The 17,333-nt window shown below is 40.3% G+C and overlaps 1 protein-coding gene across 13 annotated transcripts in view; it reads right to left on the bottom strand.

Moving 5' to 3' along the window:
* RNF111 (ring finger protein 111) overlaps positions 1–9,974 on the bottom strand; it is a 112,389-nt gene extending 102,415 nt beyond the window's left edge. For 8 of the 13 annotated variants that reach the window (XM_054451255.1, XM_054451259.1, XM_054451260.1 and 5 more), the window contains exon 1: positions 9,394–9,974. The gene's annotated coding sequence lies outside the window, so the exon portion shown is untranslated. Of the gene's footprint in view, positions 1–9,057; positions 9,342–9,393 lie in introns of those variants that run through there. The other 5 variants (XM_054451263.2, XM_054451266.2, XM_063652669.1 and 2 more) reach the window with 3 other exon arrangements.
* Between the last annotated feature and the right edge of the window lie 7,359 nt (positions 9,975–17,333).

The raw sequence follows: 17,333 nt of genomic DNA, 5'->3' as shown, positions 1-17,333 counted from the left end.
TAATTTGTGCTACAGGGCCATTAGTTTAATGCACCACTGTTTTTTGCACCATCAGTGGAAATGTCAACTGGTGTTCACATCAGTTACATAGAAAATGAGAACTTGGTAATATTCTGAAATAGTTTCAACATGGTAGACCTCCTGAACACTTGGGAGAGCTACCTCAAGAGTCAACAGACCACACTCTGAGAACCACTATGCTGGATGTACATATAAAATATAGGAGGAAAGAGATACATCTTCAGAGAAAAGACTTGGGTCATAGGAAGACAAGAATGTCAAGGAGCCTTGTTTTTTTTCCCTGTACATTCTTTGTACCTTATAAATTTGGTACACTTTGTATGTATTACTTTTCTCTGAAAAAATTAACTTAAAAAAAGACATTTAAACTGACATGAAAACTAAGCAGAAATTAAGCATATAAGTAGAAATATAAGTACACAAGTAAATACAGAGAAATATAAGCATACTACTTAGAAATATAAAGGTATAGACGAGAAAAATAATTTTTGAGAACTAAAATGTTTCTGTTTAAGCAGTACAACTAGGGGATTAGGAGAGTCACATAGGAAACCACTATTTTTCACTGTAAGTCTTTTGAAACTGACTTTTAAAACCGTGTACAGATACTAATTGGTTGAAAATTTAAAATATTCAAAATATTACTTTGAAAAAACACACATTAAGTTAGGCTGAATAAGTAAATAAAGCAAATATCCATACACAGGTGAGAAATTGGCTATGAAATATACCAAGATGTAACAGTAACTGCCTGGGTAAAAAAAAAAAAAAAAAAAAAAGAAAGTACTGATGAGTTTTCAAGCACATACAAAAATTCTGTTTCATAATTTTTTAATTTTTTTTTTTTTCCTTGAGATGGAGTCTCGCTCTATTGCCCAGGCTGGAGTACAGTGGCATGATCTCGGCTCACTGCAACCTCCACCTCCCAGGTTCAAGCGATTCTCCTGCCCCAGCCACCCAAGTAGCCGGGATTACAGGCATGCACCACCCGGCTTGGCTACTTTTTTTTTTTGCATTTTTCAGTTGAAACAGGGTTTCACCAGGTTGGCCAGGATGATCTTGGACTCCTGGCCTCAAGGGATCTGTCTGCCTCGGCCTCCCGAAGTACTGGGATTACAGGTATAAGCTACCGCACCCAGCCCAATTTTTAAAATTCATTTTAAAGTTCCTTAAAAAGCAACAGTTTTCTTCAGATTAGAATGTCTGATGACTTAGTTAAAAATAGTTAAAAGTATAAACTTCACGTTTTTAATAAACAGTTAAGTGGCTAAACACACACACACACACACACATCTTTTCTCATTTCATATGATCACAATTAAGAACATATCAGAACATAACTCATTATGTATTTGAAAAAGAAAAGAAAAAAATTGCTTTATGACAATAAGTTGCTGAATCTTATGTGATTATTTCATAAAATCTTCAAAGAAATATAAACCTACTATCAAAAACCTAATTTAAATTTAGTTTCCTAGCCATGTCCTGATACATGAAAAAAGAGATTATTCCTGTATATAAATAACACAACAGCAAATTGGATTGCTCACTAAAAGGAACCAGGGTTCCATGGAAAATGGCTCATTCCAAGACTGAAAAAGGAAAGAAATAACATGCGCTTGCAACATCTTGCTGTGCCAGAAAGACAGGAAATACTTTAAAAAAAAAAAAAAAAAAAAAAAAAAAAGGCCGGGGCACGGCATCTCATGGCTGTAATCCCAGCACTTTGGGAGGCCGAGGCAGGTGGATCACGAGGTCATGAGGTCAGGAGTTCAAGACCTGCCTGGCCAAGATGGTGAAACCCCGTCTCTACTAAACATACAAAAATTAGCCGGGCATGGTGGCGGGCGCCTATAATCCCAGCTACTTGGGAGGCTGAGGCAGAGAACTGCTTGAACCCAGGAGGCAGAGGCTGCAGTGAGCCAAGATCGCGCCACTGCACTCCAGCCTGGGCGACAGAGTGAGACTCCGTCAAAAAAAAAAAAGAGGGTATGTTAAAAAGACACAGGAGCCCACGTGGAAGGCTCCTAATGGACAAATCTGGGACAATTTGAACATTAAAATAAAGGTTATAATGGGTTATAATCCACTGAATAAAACAGGAAACACACAATTCTGTATTAATCAGATAAAAGAATGTCTCTTCCTTATAAAAGAATGTCCATTAGTGAAGAAAATGGATGAGTTAAAAAATAAACACTTTCCAACCATCAGAGTAAAGATCAGTAAAGATCAGCATAGGCAAGAAACATCAATGGATGCTACATGGGCCTTGGGGGATGTGGGGAGTGATGAGGAACAGGATGATCTGATGAGGAGCAGAGTATCTGCACTATCTCAAAGTTATCCCCAAAGATTGCTTATTAGGTACACTGTTCCACATTACAGGAGACTAAAGAGATGTGACAACTAAATGCATTTTGTGATCCTGAACTGGGTCCTATGAGGAAAATGCTGTAAAGGGATAAATGCTATTATTGGGACAATTCGACAAAACTGAAAAATGAGCTGTAGATTAATATTATCTAAGTTAAATTTCCTGAATTTTGTAACTGGTGCAGTGATAATGCAAAAGAATACAATACACAGTGAATATTTAGAAACAAATGGGCATAATGTAACGTAATGGGCATAATGTAAGCAATTTACTTTTAAATGATTCAAGAGAGAATAAGGGGCCAGATGCAATGGCTCACCCCAGCACTTTGGGAGGTCGAAGTAGGCTGATCACTTGAAGTCACGGGTTTGAGACCAGCCTGGCCAAGATGGTGAAACCTCGTCTCTAACTAAAATACAAAAAGTAGCTGGGCGTGGTGGCGGGCACCTATAATCTCAGCTACTCAGGAGGCTGAGGTAGGAGAATCGCTTGAACCTGGGAGATGGAGGTTACAGTGAGCCGAGATCACACTGCTGCACTCCAGCCTGGGCAACACAGCGAGACTCCATCTCAAAAAAAAAAAAGAGAGAGAAAATAAGAAAGCAAGTGTGACAACATTAAAAATTGGTGAATATGAATAATGAGTATTCAAGAGTTCTCAGTACTATTTTTTAAATCTTTCGGTAAGTTTGAAATTATGTCAAAATAAAAAATACACGTAGCCAGGCATGGTGGCTCACGCCTGTAATCTCAGCACTTTGGGAGGCCAAGGTGGGCGGATTACTTGAGGTCAGGAGTTCGAGACCAGCCTGGCCAACATAGCGAAACCCCATCTCTACCAAAAATATAAAAAATAACCTGAGCGTGGTGGCGTGCACCTCTAATCCCAGCTACCTGGGAGGGTGAGTCAGGAAAATCACTTGAACCTGGGAGGTGGAGATGACAATGGGCCAAGATGGGGCCACTGCACTCCAACCTGGGCCACAGAGTGAGACTCCATTCAAAAAAAAAAAAAAAAAAAATTTAAGTAATAACAAATTGGGATGTCAAAAGGTAGTAAAATAAGTAATTTATTCGAGTGCCCTATAGTACATATGAATAAGGGAAATGACTACAACATTGATTCAGACTTGACACCTAGCCATATATAGAATTTCTTAAATTTTCTATTCCGTAGAAAAGGAAAAATATTTTTTAAGAATCTAATCACATACAAACTAAACTAAGATGCTAATCCTGTATGCCCTCAGGAAAACACAAAAATCTTTTCCATGTTAACACAATCCACACTGCCGAACTCTCCTTTCCACCAGCAAGCCATAAGCCCCTTCAGGCAGGTGTTAAGAGCCTGCCCTTTGTTGTAACTCAAGCACTGGCACAGTGCCTGAAATACAATGCTCCTGTTTGTTGAATAAACACTGAACATTTACAAATAGAAACAAAATACTGTATTTTTATCAAAATGAAAAGAAGCGTGGAAGGGAAGAGACACTTAAATATGGTACTTTTACAAATTTTTTTTGAGACAGAGTCTCACTCTGTCACCCAGGTTGGAGTGCAGTGGTGCAATCTCGGCTCACTGCAACCTCCACCTCCTGGGTTCAAGCAATTCTCCTGTCTCAGCCTCCCAAGTAGCTGGGATTACAGGCACCCACCACCATGCCCAGCTAATTTTTGTATTTGTAGTTGTATTTTTTTTATTTTTGTGTTTTTAGTAGAGACAAGGTTTCACCATATTGACCAGGCTGGTCTCGAACTCCTGATCTCAGGTAATCCACTCGCCTCGGCCTCCCAAAGTTCTGGGATTACAGGTGTGAGCCACTATACCTGGCCACTTTTACAAATTATTTCAAAACATTTTTAATTACGATTGAACATTTTCTTTTTTTTTGAGATGGAATCTTGTTCTGTCACCTCCAGACTGGAGTGCAGTGGCGCAATCTTGGCTCACTGCAACCTCTGCCTCCTGGGTTCAAGTCATTCTCCTGCCTCAACCTCCCAAGTAGCTGGGATTACAAGCACCTGCCACCATGCCCGGCTACTTTTTGTATTTTTAGTAGAGACGGGGTTTTGCCATGTTGAGCAGGCTGGTCTCAAACTCCTGACCTCAGGTGATCCGCCTGCCTCAGCCTCCCAAAGTGCTAGGATTACTACAGATGTGCACCACCATGTCCAGCCTAAACATGAATGAACGTTTTCAAAAAAATGTTATTTTATTTTATTTCATTTACTTATTTATTTTGAGATAGGGTCTGGCTTTGTCACCTAGGCTGGAGTGCAGTGACACAATCTCGGCTCATTGCAACCTCTGCCTCCTGGGCTCAAGCCATCCTCTCACCTCAGCCTCCCGAGTAGCTGGGACTACAGGTATGTGCCATTACGCCTAATTTTTGTATTTTTTTGGTACAGACAGAATTTTGTCACATTGCCCAGGCTGGTCTCAAACTCCTGGGCTCAAGCAATCCACCTTCCTCAGCCTCCCAAAGTGCTATGATTACAGGCATGAGCCACTGGGCCCAGCCAAAAAAATATATTTTAAAATATGAACATTTTCAAACCTCACAAAAGCAGAGAACATTATTAATACTCATGTACCCATCATCCCCACCCAACAATTATCCAGACTGTGCCAGACCTGCTTCATCTATCTCATCTCCCTCCACCACATTTTTTGGTTTTTATCTGGTATCTGTTTAAAATAACAGACATTGCTGGGCACGGTAGCTCACGTCTGTAATCCCAGCACTTTGGGAGGCCGAGACGGGCGGATCACCTGAGATCAGGAGTTCAAGACCAGCCTGGCTAACATGGTGAAACCCTGTTTCTACTAAAAATACAAAAAGTTAGCAGGCGTGGTGGTGCGCTCCTGTAATCCCTGCTACTCGGGAGACTGAGGCAGAAGAATTGCTTGAACCCGGGAGGTGGAGGCTTCAGTGAGCTGAGATCATGACACTGCACTCCAGCTTGGGCAACAAGAGGGAACTCCATCTCAAAATAAAATAAAATAAAATACCAGACATTTGCAAGTTTTCTCCCTCATTCCTCAATCTCTATCACTAATAAAAAGTGGGCATTTTCTTACATAAACATAATGCCATTATCATCCCTAACAAAGTTACAATAACTCCTTGATATCATCTAATACCCATCCATATTCAGATTTCCCCCAATGTTTCAAAAATGACTTTCTACAATTGGTTTGAATCAGGGTTTAAACACCACCAACATATTGTATTTGGTTACTACACATAAAATAATTTTAATCTGTCTACATCATCTGACAGCAAATACGAAAAGCTTAACAGACAAACCAAACAATTAATTTACATTTGTAGATTCTCTAGAATCAAACCTCATCTAATGCATTTGTGTTCCTGCTATCTGTAGCAGTCTTCCTCCAAATCGTCACCATGGCTGATTTTTTCTAGTCATTGAAGTCACAGGTCAAATTACCACCTCTAAAAAGGCCCTCCCTAACCACTCAATCTATAGTAAAACCACTTCCATCCATGCCATATCACATGGTCCTATTTTCCTCATGGCACTTACCACTACCTGAAACCATTCTGTTTATTATGTTCTCCCACACACAACAGAATGTCAGCTCCATGAAGGCAGAGTGCCTTCACTGAAGATCAGTGACTGTGCCTAGAACGTGAGACATTCAATAAATTTATCTACATAATAATGCAGTACCGCTCTTTAAAATGTAAGCTCAGCTAAGTATTTGGAGGCTTTTTTGTTGTTTTGGTTTTTTTCGAGACAGAGTCTTGCTCTGTCACCCAGGCTGGAGTGCAGATCTCAGCTCACTGGAATCTCCACCTCCCGGGTTCAAGCAATTCTGCCTTACCCTCTTGAGCAGCTGGGATTACAGCTGCATGCCACCACCATGCCCGGCTAATTTTTGTTTTTTTTTTTTTTTTTTTTTTTTAGTACAGACTGGGTTTCACCATGTTGGCCTGGCTGGTCTCGAACCCCTGACCTCATGATCCACCCGCCTCAGCTTCCCAAAGTGCTGGGACTACAGGCGTGAGCAAGCGCACCCAGCCTCAGCTAAGTACTTGTCTTTAAACATTTGTAATTCACTCCTCATGTAATGATGTAAATTGAGTACCTGTAGAAACCTGGACCAGCTGTTACCAAGAATCTGTAGGATGTAGGAAAGAAACAAACAGAGGTATAAGACATTCAAATATAATTGTGGACTTTTACTGAACAATAATTACAGGTTTCTGAAAGAAAAACAAATTATTCCGGATGATTTTTAAAATGTTACCAGGAGTAATAAAAAATTTCATTTTTAGTACCATCTGAAAGCTATTAAAGCTTCAGTAATTAATATCTACAATGGGACAACAATAGCAATATGTGGAACAACAATCATAGTTTTTTTGTTTGTTTGTTTTGAGAAACAGTCTCGCTCTGTCGCCCAAGCTGGAGTGCAGTCAGTGGCACGATCTCCGCTTACTGCAACCTCCGCCTCCCAGGTTCAAGCCATTGTCCTGCCTCAGCTTCCCAGGCAGCTGGGACTACAGGCGCACACCACAAAGCTCCACTAATTTTTTGTATTTTCAGTAGAGATGGGGTTTCACCATTTTGGCCAGACTGGTCACCTCAAGTGATTCGCCCGCCTTGGCCTCCCAAAGTACTGGGATTACAGGGGTGAGCCACCACGCCTGGCCCACAGTTTCATGATAGGTTTTACACATACACATTTCATGAGGGAATTGATGCTTTTTGTATAGCATTTCTTTCTGGGGATTCAATTACGACAAACACAACAACGAATACCAAAAACCTAACTAGATATAGAAACCATTAGATTTGGGACCTAAAGAAAACCAAAGTTACCTATTCTACAATTCTCATTTAAACAGAGAGACCTGAAGCCCAAGGAGGGTTAACAATAAACTCGGAGATCTAATGTATAGCAAGCAAAGACAGATCTAAAATCTAGATCTCCTGTCTCTAGCCCTATATTATTTCATAAGATAATGTTACCCATAGAATGGTAATGTCAAGTTATAACATATTTTAACTGCTATCATTTTTCAGATGGTCTCTTTTATTTCCTACTGAAGTCTTGGCCCAAAAAGGGAGAAAAAGTCAAAAGAAGGGCACATAAGTATGCCTCAAGTAAAGCATGATACAGAAACCTCTCTTTAAACTATAACAAAAAAAAAAAAGGAAATATCTAAAAATCTAAACGGTTTGATTCAATTAGTTTGCTTTTTTTTTATTTTAAAGTAAAATAACTATTTAGGAGTATCTGCTAAATGACTATACTTTAGCTTTATACAAGCAAAGTGCTGTTCTCTTAAACATCAGAATAGCTCTCTCTCAATAATCTGTAGAAATGGAGTACCAAAGTGAAATTCGTTAAGGTGTAACCTCTGCTGTAATGCATTTTTCACCAAAATGAAGTCACTTTGTTTATACCTCTCTTTAAAAACCAGTTCTATGTCTGGTGAAATAAATAGCAAACAAGTGGCCAACAGACACCAAACAAAAGTTAAAAAGTGACAGAAGGATCTGCACATGATATAGCACCCGTGATAAACAAGGAGACTCACTCTTCCTACTTTTTCATATAATATTATTTAGATTTATAAACACCCTCACCAATTCTTAGAATACTATTGTGAATCTTTGGTCACAAACAAATGAGCAGGAGAGAGATGATAAAGTCATTTGTCCAAGGTTAAATGGCAAGAAAGTGTCCAAAATAAGATAAATCAAGGCTTTAAAGAATATCAATTTAAAATTATTTTAAAAGTAAAAGGGCTTCCTTCTTATCCATCTGTTTTACCTCACAAATATAACCAGACCAGGGTGAAACAATGTGGCTTATATTGACATGAAGATTTTTACAAAAATACATATAGTAACAAACTATCAAAAGGTGTATCTTTACTGTAATAAAGCTAAGTCCAGCGTTACAGAACTTGTGTATGGTAATCTCAAAATCACATTCAAGCATTTACAAGCATCACACACACACACACAACAAAAAAGGGAAAGGAAATGGAATCTTAGCTTATGTTTTTCCCAGTTTGTTCTTTTTAGTTGAAGAGGCCCCTAAAACAAGAAAATTATAGATAAAATACCAAATGAAATAAAGTTTAGATTGTCAGGTTCAAAAACTACAGGAAATCCTACAAAACGTAGTCTATGTCAGCTGGCATCTTACCATTCAAGAGAATTCTAAATTAATGCCGCACATAAATCAAGAAACAGGAAAGCTTACAACAATACAATGGAGTCACCCCACACTACACACACGAACAAATTAAATGAATACCCTACACTTCCTGGTATTTTTTTAATAATCAAAACTTACACTTGGGTTGAGAAATACCCATCTGTAAAGATCTATCTACTATAACCTACTTAAGAACTGTTGTAACAAATCTATTTCTGCTGCACTGAACAGATATTCCCACTATAGCACTGACACTGACTCTGATAAATTATCGAAGGACAATAGTAAAAACATCAGCTTCTTTTTAAATGACCAACAAGCCAACTCCATACAAAATCTGACGCGTCTGTATTTCAGCTGTTCCGCGGACTACGTTTCCTTCATCACAGCAGCAGCAGGCGACTCCCTAGCCGTCAGGGCTGACTTAGCGCCCTCCAACTCCCCGGGTCCGGGTTACCTTCATCACTCCATTGTCAAATCGCACTCCCACGCCTCGGTCCTCAGCCCCCATCCTGAGACTCTAGGGAGAGTCGGAAGTGGGAGAGAAATCCCCTCACCCACACTCCCTCACTGTAGGCTGTGGGTGTGTCGGTAGACGAATGCCTTGCCCAAACACAAATCGTCTGCGGAGACCCAGACCCTAAGTCACCACCGAGTCAAAGATAACCGGCCGGTCGCCGACCCCAGCCTTCCGCGGCCGCAGCCCTTCCTCTTTCTCCCCTCCAGGCCGGCCCCTCCCCCGTTGCGCGCACGCGCGGCCTCCAATGGATCCCCTCCCCCCTGTTCCCCTCACCTTAATCATTAGCCACCCTCTTCTCTTCCAGGGTCCGGGAATCACTGACCCAGGAAGGAAGACAGAAATGTAAGGCGTAAAGAGTAATGCGTCGAGAGCCAGCGATCTGCGCCTCAGACGTCGGCCTAATAGGCCCCTAGAGTCAAGAGCAGTGTCTGTCACCGCCACCAAAACTGTACGTGCGGCAGCGCCTGGACTCGGCCCAGCTAAACCGGCGTGGGTTCAGAATGCCTAATTTGGCCCCACAAGAACTCCTTCTCTGAAGCTGCGGGCGTTTCTACGCTGCGCAGACCGAACACCTCCTCGCCGTCGCCGCCACTGCCGCTGCTCCCCTACAGCTGCCGCCGCTTCGCCGCCGCCGCCGCCGCCTAACCAATTCCTCCCCTACCGAGGAGAGCACGACACTAGGGCTCTTTACGACAGTTCGGAAAGTGAGAGCGCAGTAGCCTTCACGCCTCCATTAACATCTGTTTGTTTCTGCGCTTGCTCGATTCCCGTTTCTCACCGTCCCGCCCCCTCGGCCCCGGCCCTCCCACTTTGTACTGGTTTTATCAGTCTGTTGGCGAACTTAAAGGTGTCACAAAGCTCATTATTTAATTTTCTTTGGTGATTATGCGTTCAACATTTAAGCCAAATCTTGACTACATCTTGGTTCATTTTTTCGTAACTAAAAATTAACCAACTACAGAATTAATACATTTACAAACACACGTAAACAAAAACATCATGGGTTAGTGTCTTTCACAACAAATGATACCCATATCATATGCGCTAATGACATAAAGATCACGGCACCTCACTGTTAAAGTGAATTTGCTTCCGGAATCAGATCAAAAGTGGTCACAGATATCTCCTGCGAACTCGGGCTGTACAATCGCATAAGCGTCCTTGTTTATTTTATGAAAGTCAGTAGATAACAAATGCGTCATTATATGCATTAGGAGGATAGAGAGAGGATGAGCTTTAGAGTCCATCAGGCAGACTTCCTTTCAAAAGTCCAGTGATGGCACTTAAGAGTTCTCTGATTGATGAGCTTCTTATAAATCTTAGTTTCCTCATCTATAAATTGGGATAACATATTTACCTCAAAAGGTTCTTGTTAGATTAAATGAGACAGTTTATATAATGCTCTGAACATTACTTGCCAATTAAGTGTTCACTAAACATTAATTCTCTCCCTTTGCATCAACTCATCTTTTTCAATACTTTTTTTGTTCACTCATATTTTCCGTATCATTCAGTAAGCAAATGATTTTGGCCGGGCACGGTGGCTCATGCCTGTAATCCCAGCACTTTGGGAGGCCGAGGCGGGTGGATTACCTGAGATCAGGAGTTCAAGACCAGCCTGGCCAACATGGTGAAACTCCTTCTCCACTAAAAATACAAAAATTAGCTGGGCGTGGTGGCGGACGCCTGTAATCCTAGCAGGCTGAGGCAGGAGAATCGCTTGAGCCGGGGTGGCCGAGGTTACAGTGAGCCATGATCGAGTCATTGCACCCCAGCCCGGGTGACAGGGAGACTGTCTCCAAGGGAAAAAAAAAAAAAAAAAAAAAGGCGGGTGTGGTGGCTCATGCCTGTAATCCCAGCACTTTTGGAGCCCGAGGCGGGCGGATCATGAGGTCAGGAGATGGAGACCATCCTGGCTAACACGGTGAAACGCCGTCTCTACTAAAAATACAAAAAAATTAGCCGGGCGTAGTGGCGGGCGCCTGTAGTCCCAGCTACTCGGGAGGCTGAGGCAGGAGAATTGCTAGGACCCGGGAGGCAGAGGTTGTAGTGAGCCCGAGATTGTGCCACTGCACTCCAGCCTGGGCGACAGAGTGAGATTCCGTCTCAAAACAAACAAACAAAAAAACACACACACACAAATGATTTTAAAATTACAATAATAATCAAGATAGCAGATTGTGTGGGGAAACTAAAAGAGCATTCGACTAGGATTTTCCTCAATCCTCCTATTTTCTCACTCTTAAACATAGAATTTTGCCCGGACTATCTTATCTTCTCCCTTGATTTTAACTGTTACTATCTCATGACTTCTCAAACCTGTATTTCCAGCTCTAACCTTTTTTCTAAAGCTTTTGACCTGTGCTCTTCAATTAGGTAGACACCAGCCATATGTGGCTGCTGAGCACTTAAAATGTGGCTAGACCCCCTCCTCTTCTCCCTCTCCCCTCCCCTTTTCCATCTCCCTTCTTAAAAAAATAAATAAATAAAAATAATTGAGAAGTACTTTAAGTGAAAAATACACATCGAATTTCAAAGGTACAATACAAAAAAAGACTGAAAAATCTCAGTACTTTTTAATATTTATTATATGTTGAAATAATATTTTGGATATATTGGGTTAAATCAGTGGTTCTGAAGCCGGGATGATTTAGCAACATCCGGAGACATTGTTGTTTGTTACAAGTCAGGGAGGAGAGGCGTGGCTACTGGCATCTATCCACTAGGATAGAGGCTAGGGATGCTGGACTCTCCACAACAAAGAATTCTTTGGCCCAAAATGTTAATAGTGCAGTTGAGAAACCCCAGATGAAATAAAAGGGTGAGGGCTTGAACCCTGTAGTCAGTAGGAAAAAGGAGCGGAAAGATAAAAGAAAATAAAGGGATGCACAATGGAGAAAAATACCTATGGAGCCAGAGGAAATGAGATAAAGCTCAGATGGAAATTTAGCCTTGGATAGGAGAAGGGATGGCCTTTCCACTGAAACAGGTGAGAAGGAAGAAGACTGCAGTTTAGGTATGTTAGCTTCAGGGGGCAAATTGAGGGCTTGTTCATTGAATGACCTTGACTTCCTTACGAAACATGAGGTAGGGCCATCTATGAAGATATGAGCTTTGGAAAATGCTGGGTGGAGAGCGACTAGAAGAGATTTTAAAAATCAGAATAGTCACTAACATAATGGCAAAAGGGCGACAAATCAAAGTCCAGAGCGGAAGAGGAGTGAGGTTGAAGGGACAGGTGTTACACAGTTGTATTTAGAGGAATAATGGTAGATTGTAGGGGTGAGAAGCAGCTCTCACCTGAATTACACATAACAATTTTCTGATTTCTATGCTTCTGCTTCCACCACTGTCACCACCCCACCCCAAACTCAACCTTAAGCCACAGTTAGAGTATGGCAGAAACTGATTAGACATTAAATTGCTTAAATCTTTCAGTGACCCTCCATCACCTTCAAGTTAAAATCCTTAGCATGACAAATAAAGCCCTTCAAAATCCAGATTCTTCAGTACCACTTCATACCAGCCCTAGTTCCCATCCTGTCCCATGACCCTTCCTGGACCTCGGTGGACTTCTCAAACTTCTTGTAGTTCTCCAGGAAAAAAAAAATATATATATATATATATATTATATATATATATATATATTATATATATATATATATATTCTTCCTATGTAACTATCAATTTTCCCCATGAAGCTAACAAGCCTAATTGCATTAGTACAATCTCACTTCTTCCCTCTCACGTGTTTCAGTGGAAAGGCTATCCTTTCTCCTATCCAAGGCTAATTCTTCCATGTGAGCTTTGGATCTCATTTCCTCTGCCTCCACAGGAACTTTCTTCAACTGAGCATCTCTTTATTTCCATTATCTTTCCTCTCTCTTTTTCTACTGTTTCTTACCCTTCAGAATACCAACAAGGTTCAAGACTCACCCGATCTTAACTCCATATTCTTCTAGATATATGTGTCTCTTTTTCTATCTCTCTGCCTTTGCACAGTTTCTTCTGTCTCAAAATTCACCCCCCTTCTCCACATTTCCCACCCATGCTTTATCTGCTTAACAAATTCTTACCCATTCCTCCAAGCCCTCTTCCATGAAGCATTTCCTTACCTCTCTCCCCACCCCTTGAAATGGACTTACTCCAGTTTTAGTACTCTCTTCAAGCTTTATACATACATCTAAGTTATTATGATTGTTTACATACATACCTGTCTCAAAACTTAAAATCAGAGAAAATGTCTTTCTCTCTTTAGTAGAAAAATAGCACTCAATAAACATTTATTGAACTGTACTGAATAAGAAGATTGGGATTCTAATCTCAATTTTGCCAGAAGAAACCAGAAATCCTTAATCAAACCACTTTAAATATCTGAAAATTAATTTTACTCACTTGTGGAGAGATCAAGTTTTTCCAAATGCAATCCAAACCAAATTCTGCTTTCCTGAAACTGCAGCCAAATAATGTTTACCAAATTAGTCTGCATATATGGGCCAGCAGTATCTAACTACTGCCTGACAGGAATTTGAGGAGTTTGGTCTAAATATGGAAATACTGGGCTGAATTAGTGAGTCACCTGCAATCAACGGGAATAAGAAAATTTCTACAAACTATCAAAGTCAAAAGGAAAGACTGGTATGCCCATCATCCATTGCATACTTCACAACTGTATAAAGTCTGCAAGCGAGAGTAAGTAATTATGTGGTCAGCTTTGTGAGCTCTTTGGAAGAAATGGGGAAAAGTTTGAAGATTTAATGCAAGAGTAAGAAGATCTTGGGAAATTCTTGAAAGTATTTAGTGAACTATTTCCTCAGATGTAAAGCTCTGGAAATAATTAAAAGGATCTCAGAGATGAACTAATCAGAACACTTCGTGATTCAGAATATTTTATTTTCTTCTTGGCATATGAAGATATCACTGGAACTTAAAACGGAAAGAAAAATGCTATAGACTCCATAACTGCTGATTTAGTTGAGGTAGCACAGCTCTCATTAAAATTTTCTATATGGGCTGGGTGTGGCGGCTCATCCCTGTAATCCCAGTACTTTGGGAGGCAGAAAAGGGTGATCACCTGAGGACAAGAGTTGGAGACCAGCCTGGCCAACATAGTGAAACCCCATCTCTACTAAAAATACAAAAATTAGCCGGACATGGTGGTGGGCACCTGTAATCCCAGCTACTCAAGAGGCTGAGGCAGGCAAATTGCTTGAGCCCAGGAGGTGGAGGTTGCAGTGAGCCGAGATCATGCCACTGCACTCTGGCCTGGGCAACAGAACAAGACCTCACCTCAAAAAATACATATCTAGATAAAAAATGATTTCAGGCTATGTGACTGGAAAGAGACTATTTTTAAAGATTATATATGTAGCATATACTACATATAGTACTGTATAATCTTTATTATATGTACATAGAAACAGATAGAAAAGATAATAATTAGACACAGCCCTTTATCCTACTATTAAACTGTTTTGCAATCAATGCAATCATAGATTCTGAAAAATTGAGGAGCTATTTAGCAGAAGAATAACCTCAAAAGACAATACATTTGTGATGAGTACTTATCAACTGATAAATTTACAATTTTCTTTGGAAGGCAACTTTCAAGATATATTTGAAATATCAAGAGGCCAGACGCAGTGGCTCACGCCTGTAATCCCAGCACTTTGGGAGGCCGAGGTGGTTGGATCACCTGAGGCTGGGAGTTCGAGACTAGGCTGGCCAACATGGTGAAACCCCATCTCTACTAAAAATACAAAAAAATTAGCTGGGCGTGGTAGCACACGCCTGTAATCCCAGCTACTCGGGAGGCTGAAGCAGGAGAATTGCTTGAACCCAGGAGGCGGAGGTTGCAGTGAGCCAAGATCATGCCAAACAGAGCCAGACTCTGTCTTAAAAAAAAGAAGAAGAAGAAGAAGAAGAAGAAATCTCAATAACTAATACTATCTCTGTGACTGTTTCTAAAAAACAGGGGTAACAAATTATGGACTAACCAGGGGACACAGAATGCCTGGAATTTTGCAGATGAGCAAAACTTCAAATATCCTGATATGTTTCTGGTTATCAGGCCAAATTCTGGGCATGTCTGAGGCTCTCTCATTCTGTGAAAGTATATTTTTAAGATAAAAGTGTAGAAAAATGAAAGTGAAAGCTGCCATCCACCATTGGTAATGTAAGCCTAGAACCACAAGCAAGGATTTCCAACTGACTGATAACCATTCTCAGAAATAGTTTAGTCTGTTAATTACCAGTATTTTTACACACTTGGTCAAAGTTAGTCAGAGGTTTACCAGTGAGCATTTTCATTAAGTTGTTGTTAGCTCTTGAAATGCTTTTGCAATGTCGCTTTTAAAATTCAGAATTTTTAATGCACTCACCTCTATTAGCAATCTTTTTTACAATTACAAGTTTCTGGCCAGGTGCAGGGACTCACATCTGTAATCTAAGTGCTTTGGGAGGCTAAGTTGGGACAATCACTTGAACCTAGGAGTTCAAGACCGGCCTGGGCAAAATAGTGAGGCTCCATCTCTACTAAAAATCCAAAAAAATTAGCAGGACATTATGGCATGTGCCTGTAGTCCCAGCTACTCGGGAGGCTGAGACAGGAGAATCACTTGAGCCTGGGAGACTTAGGCTGCAGTGAACTATGAACACGTCACTGCACTCCAGCCTGGGTGACAGAGTGGGACCCATCTCAAAAAAAACCAAAAAAAGAGTTTCTGATCATTGAAAAGTTAGACTGTATAACCTCCAAAGTGCCTTAAAGTTATAACATTTCATATTTTGCTTCAGACCTAATTAGATTTATGAGAACCCTATATTACAATTTCAAGTGTGATTTACATACTGGCTACTTAGTTGCAAATTCAGAACAGGAAGTAAAGACACTGATGCATTTGCTTGTTATTATTTACAGATCATGCAAAGTTTTCCAAAAGCATTTAAAAGTTTCTCTAAACTACATTAGTATTAGTTTTAATTGCACAAACTAATACTTGATTATGATTTTAAGTTACAGGATTGCAGAGACTGTGCTTTGTTCAATTAAAAGATTATATAGTACATTGTTCTCAGGAGGCTAAGGCAGGAGGATCACTGGAGCCCAGGTACTCAGGGCTGCAATGTGCTATGAACATGACTGTGAATAGCCACTACACTCCAGCCAGGGCAACACAGTGAGACCATGTTTCAAGAAAAAAAAAAGAAAGAAAAGAAATTATTATACAGTACATTAAAAACACTGATATATTGGGGGACTGTTCAGAGATAAAAATATAGAAGAAGAAGAAGAAAGAGAATAAAATGAAAGTGCCCATGTGCTAAAAGGGAATTTTAAAAATTTATTCGACAACTTGAATCCAAACACCTTTAGTAGTCAGGGCTTCTGGTAAGATTGTAATTATTTTTGACTTTTGACAGAACATAAATCACTATTGTGCAACAGAAATTTGTAAATATTAGAGATTTTAGTTTAATATCTTAATTTTAAAATTTGCTTAAGTATTTTTAAATTCTGAAAATATCAAGTGATTAAGGTTGACAATCACGAAGCTCTGAAACCCAATCTATTTAAATTATACAGATAAGAAAAATCTATTTTCAAACCGTTCAAACACAATTTAGAATTGAGTTAAACTAGGAAAGAGTGCCACCTACTGAATCAAAATTGCTTAAATATCTCAACATTAAGTTCATTTTGCAAAACCTGTAAAGCTCTAGCATTTTTTTCCTCCAAGATGTACATTCAAGATAATCTTCATACAGCAAATATTGTTTTATTTAATGAAATTTTCTTTTTCAGTAGAAGATAACGGACTAGACTGGCCACAGGTGTTTATCATCCCAACATCACCCTGACAAATGAGAAAGGAATTAAAAATGTACAAAACACAAATGAAAATGGGAGAAGGTCATTAGCAAGCAAGGTATCCCACCTAATATCTGGAAGAGAAAAATCAGAGGACTAGTGATTGTTATAGCAAAGTAAAAAAGCTACACCAGACCAGGCGGGGTGGCTCACGCCTGTAATCCCAGCATTTTGGGAGGCCAAGGCTGGCGGATCACCTGAGGTGGGAAGTCCAAGACCAGCCTGACCAACATGGTGAAATCCCATCTCTACTAAAAATACAAAATTAGCTGGGCGTAGTGGTGCACGCCTATAGTCCCAGCTACTCAGGGGACTGAGCCAGGAGAATTGCTTGAACCCAGGA

Source organism: Pongo pygmaeus, chromosome 16 (genome assembly GCF_028885625.2).
Source record: "Pongo pygmaeus isolate AG05252 chromosome 16, NHGRI_mPonPyg2-v2.0_pri, whole genome shotgun sequence".
In the NCBI taxonomy this organism is placed as follows: Eukaryota; Metazoa; Chordata; class Mammalia; order Primates; family Hominidae; genus Pongo; species Pongo pygmaeus.
The sequence above is the reverse complement of the archived record's forward strand: the minus strand, read 5'-3'. Positions and strand labels throughout refer to the sequence as shown.